Genomic DNA, 5,627 nt, shown 5'->3' with positions numbered 1-5,627 from the left:
AAAAAAAAAAAAAAAATACATTTAGAAATGCAAAGAAAGCCTTAAGCAAAACATGAATTTGGAAATATGTTAAACAAACATTTTCTAATTATTAGCAGGTAAGGTATTTTAAAATAAACACCATGTAAAAATGACGTGAAGAACTCAAAGTAAGATTCTTTTACCTTTGTAAAACAAGAAAGCTTGGTGCGTCAGTGTGGTCATTGTTGAATCACCATTTTATTTGTGCAAAAACTCAGCTGCTCAAAGCCCTTTGTGACTCGACACTGTTCGGGGAAATGGAGAGATGAGAGGAGCTAAATCAGTCTTCCTCTGACTCATTCATGTTCAAAGCCCATTTCTTTTTTGATAATTCTGAGAACTTGGAGCAGCTTTTGTTTTCTTGTTGGGGTGGTCATCTTACTGAGAGCCCAGTGTCTCCGGCTTCTGTTAGCCCCCATTGGCCTCCATTTTGGGCCTGAGAGTCTCTGTTCTGTGTGTGTGGACTTTGGGACCAGGATGAATTGCCCCTGCAGTTGCAGCTCTTGCTGGTGACCCATTCTGCCCACCTGTGAGGGTGGCGCCCATGTGGTCACCTCTGTTTTATAGATGGAGAAAGGGAGAACAGGGCCAGGCTTCACACCTGCTGGCTCTGAACCCCATGCACACAGCTCCTCTGCCTTCTCTGGGCAGTCCCTGGGCCTGGCCTAAGTGGGATACTGGGCAGAAACAGTCCTTGCTGGAGGAGGGACTCCTCTCAAGTGGGAGAAACTGGCCCTGCCTGGGGACTGTCCTCCAAGGTAGGTGGCCCAACTAGGCCTTTCTCTGCAGAGGAGCCAAAGGGGGTTCCGCAGGCTTTGCTGTGGCTAGGTGGGGCTCCTAGGAGGAGCAGTTATACTGAGAACGTGCCCAGCTCCCTTCTGTGTGAGGGCAGCACAAAGAGGCAGGGGACCAGGGAGACACCTGGGCTCTGGGGGAAGGAAAGACTGAGGTGGCAGGAGGGAGGGGCAGAGCCAGCCTTTCATGAGGAGTGGGGGGCTGGAAGAGGAACTGAATCACAACCCAGGCAGGCCTCAGGGTGGCCTGGAGATGGGGCCAGGGGCTCAATTCCTAAGCTCCTGCAGCCACTACAGGAGTAGCTGAACTTTTCACTCTGCTGTGGCCTGGGTATGCCAACCCTGTCTTCAGATGTCCTTCCCATGGGGGGTTCAGTCCAGCCTGGCAGCCCTTCACTCCTAGGAAGGGCTGAGTGGTTTTCTCCTTCGCAGCTTCTACCTTAGTTCCACCTTGTCAGCCCGCTCCAAATGTTTAATTGCAGATGAATGTTTACATGTCAAGTCTAGATGAGCCAAGGTAGACTCTGGTTTCGAGACATCATGGTTTAGCCAAAGAGTACATAAAATGATTTTCAGTGTGACTTTTGGTAATATATAGATCAAAGGTAAGCTTTTTTGACTTAATACAATGAGGCCGTAAAGCACAGTGGTTAAGAACATGGGCTTGGATCTCAATAGCTAAGGTTCAAATCCCAGCTCCAGCCTGTGACCTTGGGTCACTTCTGGAGCCTTAGTTTCCTGTCTATAGATTGGAGATAATATTAGTGCCTATTTCCTAAGGAGGAGGTGAGAGCAAACCTGGTGGGTGTGGTGGGCCCTGCCTAGGGCCAGTTGGTCAGCTACCCCCATGGATCACTTAGAACATCCTAGTGCAATGTTGGTGGAGGAAGTTATTTGGAAATTAAATTCCTCAAAAGAGGCAGTTTATGAATTTTTTTTTTGGTCCCCTTTCTGAGTTTTTGCAGCTATTTCTGCTGGAGAACTACAATCAAGTAGTAGATGGGTAGTCAGCACCTTCCCCAGAGGTCAGCAGGAGGCAGTTTGGACAAACTGGTGGTCAGGGTGTATTGGTTGGGTGGGGCTGCACAACAAAGTACCACACACTGGAGGAGAGAAGTTATTCTCACAGGACAGAAGTTCCTATCACAGCTCTGGAGGCTAGAAGTCCAAGGTCAAGGTGCTGGCCAGGCTGGCTTCTTCTGAGGCCTCTCTCCTTGGCTTGTAGATGGTTGTCTGCCTTGGTCTCTACATGGTGTCCCTGTGTCTGTGTCCTAATGTCCTCTTTTTTTTTTTTGAGACAGTCTCACTTTGTTACCCTGGGTAGAGTGCTATGGCATCATAGCTCACAACAACCTCAAACTCTTGGGCTCAGGCAATCCTCTTGCCTCAGTTTTTCATTTTTAGTAGAGACAGGGTCTCACTCTTACTCAGGCTAGTCTCAAACTTGTGAGCTCAAGCAATCTACCCTCAGCGTCCCAGAGTGCTTGGATTACAGGCATGAGCCACCATGCCCAGCCTCACCTAATGTCTTCTTATAAAGACACCAGTCATGTTGGGTTAGGGTCTGCCCTAATGACCCTATTTTAATATAATTGTCTCTCTCTCTCTCTTTTTTTTTTAAATTTTGCTTTCAATTTCAACAGTCTTTCACTCATCTTAGTTTGAAGTTTAAAAAAAAATTTTTTTTTCTTTTCTTCCTTTAGTGATTCTCTTGCCCTTTGCCTCCCAAGTAGCTGGGACTATAGACACCCACCACAATGCCCGGCATTTTTTGTTTGTTTTGGTAGAGATGGGGTCTCACTGTGGCTTAGTATGGTCTTGAACCTCTGAGCTCAGGCAATCCACCTGCCTCGGCCTCCCACAGCACTAGGATTATAGGTGTGAGCCATCACGCCCGGCCATAATTGTCTCTTTAAAGGACTTATTTTCACATATCCAAACATTCTGAGGTCCTTGGAGGCTAAGGTGTCAGCATACTGGTTTAGGAGAAGAGGGCGCAGTTCAACCAGAGAGGTTGGCGCCCAATGATTTCATCCTCCCAGGGACCCCATATAAGGTGAAGAAACAGATAAGAGGGGTTAAGTAACTCCCACATAAGTTAAGAGAAGACTGCAGGGCAAGAGTGATTTTTTTCTTTTTTTTTTTTTTAAGACAGTTGTTTTTTTTTTTTTTTTTTTGAGACAGAGCCTCAAGCTATCCCCCTGGGTAGAGTGCTATGGCATCACAGCTCACAGCAACCTTCAACTCCTGGGCTCAAGCGAGTCTCCTGCCTCAGCCTCCCAAGTAGCTGGGACTACAGGCGCCTGCCACAACACCTGGCCATTATTTTGGTTGCAGCCATCGTTGTTGTTTGGCGGGCCTGGGCTGGGGATTCAAACCCGCCATCTTAGGTTATGTGGCTGGCGCCTTAGCCGCTTGAGCCACAGGCACCGAGCCAGAGATTTTTTTAAAGATAGAGTGTCATGGTGTTAGAGCTCACAGCAACCTCACACTCTTGGGCTCAAGTGATTCTCTTGCCTCAGCCTCCCAATTAGCTGGGACTACAGGTGCCCACCACAACACCCAGCTATTTTTAGAGACAGTCTCACTCTTGCTCAGGCTGGTCTTGAACCTGTAAGCTCAGGCAATCTACCCACTTTGGCCTCCCAGAGTCACCATGCCTGGCTATAAGAGTGGCTATTTCTATCCTCCATGATGTCAGCGCCAGGGCTTGAAGATTCCTGGGACCTTTGCTGAAGTCTCTTCTCAAGTCCCTGAGCTCCCAAGGAGGACTCTGTAGACATCTAGTTCTGGTGTCAGCCTTGTCCTGGGCATAGATGACTAGGAGGCCTCCGTGCCCAGGAGGGACCTCAGAAGGAGCTCACTGAAGGCCTGAGTGCTCAACTTTTTTTTTTTTGAGACAGAGCCTTAAAGCTGTCTCCCTGGGTAGAGTTCTGTGACATCACAGCTCACAGCAACCTCCAACTCCTGAGCTCAAGTGATTCTCCTGCCTCAGCCTCCCAAGTAGCTGGGACTACAGGCACCCACCACAATGCCCAGCTAGTTTTTGGTTGCAGCCATCATTGTTTGGCGGCCTGGGCTGCATTCGAACCCGACAGCTCAGATGTATGTGGCTGGCGTCTTAGCCACTTGAGCCACAGGCACCAAGCCTCAACTTGCTCTTGAGGAATGCCTCTGGTCAGTGTGAGGAGTGGGTGGGACATGGGGATGCTCACAGCTGGATCCCCATCCGCAGAGAGCCATGATGGCAGGCTGGTCTGCCAGTGGTCTTCAACTCAGGAGCCAATGAAGTATTCCCCTAATGAGGCAGATCAGTGATTGAGCGGGGCAGGTTCTGTCAAGGGTGAATGAACCCCAACTCAGGCTAAAGGCCAGGCAGAGAAAGAGAGGACGCCACATCTTAAATCAGAAATCTTTCTCCTATGCTAGTGTAGATCGCTCTGGCCCAAGCTCCTGCCCAGATGCCAAGTAGCCATGAGAATTAAACAAGTTAATAGTACCTAAAACAGTGCCTGCCACACAATGAAGGCTCATCAGATGTTCGATATGTAAGCTGTCTAGGAAGCTATGTATGTGGCTTGTTCCAGCAGAAGGGCTGTGTTGTAAGTGGTCAAGTAGGGGTGGCCAAACACTCATTGGAGGGCTTGGTCTCCCGGTCTAGGGGTCTAGAATTCTCCCCAGCTACTATCAGGGCTTACCATTCCCGTTCCATACACATTCTCTTTAATGCCAGGTCTACAGTAGGTACTCAATCACTGATGGCTGAACAAATGAGCACCCCTGCAAGTTTAGTATCCCCAGATTGCAGATGAGAAATTGAGGCTCAAAGATATTAAAGAGATGACTCATTGTCTTGTACCCCACAAGTGGAAGACCAACCCCAGGGTGGTCTTACTGGGAGATATTGGCATGGCCTTCAAGATTGTTCCTGGACCCGAGACCTCAGGCTCTTTCCCCTACCATTCCTTCCAGCCTTTACCCTACCCTGCCCCACCCCCAGCCTTTTCTCTTTGTTCTTACCTAGAGAACCTCAGTCTTGAGTTTCTCGAAGACCTGCCTTGTTCCAGAGCTCCATGCTTAATTGGTGTGTGATATGTCACCGTCTCTGAGTCTCACTCTGTTGTCTGCAAAGTGATTAGGCCTTTTCCAGTGTTAATAATGAAAGTCCTGGGCAAACCAAGACAGCTGGTCACTCTAAGAATGGGGGAAATGAAAACCCACCCTAAGAGTTGTGGTCAGGGTTGGGTACCATGTATGAGCACTCAGTGGTCAGTGAGTGGAAGGTAAAATGACTAAGCCTGTGTGCAGCGTCAGCAGCAAAGGGCAGATGGCCTGAGTTTGAATCCTAATGCGACCACTAACTGGTTATGTGCCCTGAATTCAGTTTCTTTATCTCCCTGGGCCTCCTTTCCCCCAGATTATTTTATTTTATTATTTATTTTTATTATTTTATTTATTTTAATTTAAATTTTTTTTTTTTGAGACAAGAGTCTCATTTTGTCTCCCTCGGTAGAGTGCTGTACCATCACAGCTCACAGCAACCTCAGACTCTTGGGTTTAAGTGATTCTCTTGCCTCAGCCTCCCAAGTAGCTGGGACTACAGATGCTGGCCACAACGCCCACCCGGCTATTTTTTTTTTGTTGCAGTTGTCGTTTAGCAGGCCTGGGCCAGGTTTGAACCTACCAGCCGGGTGTATGTGGCCGGTGCCCTACCCACTGAGCTATGGGCGCCGCCCTCCCCCAGATTTTAAAAGTGGAAAGTAATAGTGCAAACCGAGGCTCGGCGCCTATAGCTCAACCGGCTAAGGCGCC

This window comes from Otolemur garnettii, unplaced genomic scaffold (genome assembly GCF_000181295.1).
Source record: "Otolemur garnettii isolate 467f Iridium unplaced genomic scaffold, OtoGar3 scaffold00007, whole genome shotgun sequence".
Lineage (NCBI taxonomy): Eukaryota > Metazoa > Chordata > Mammalia > Primates > Galagidae > Otolemur > Otolemur garnettii.
This window is presented reverse-complemented; position numbering follows the sequence as displayed.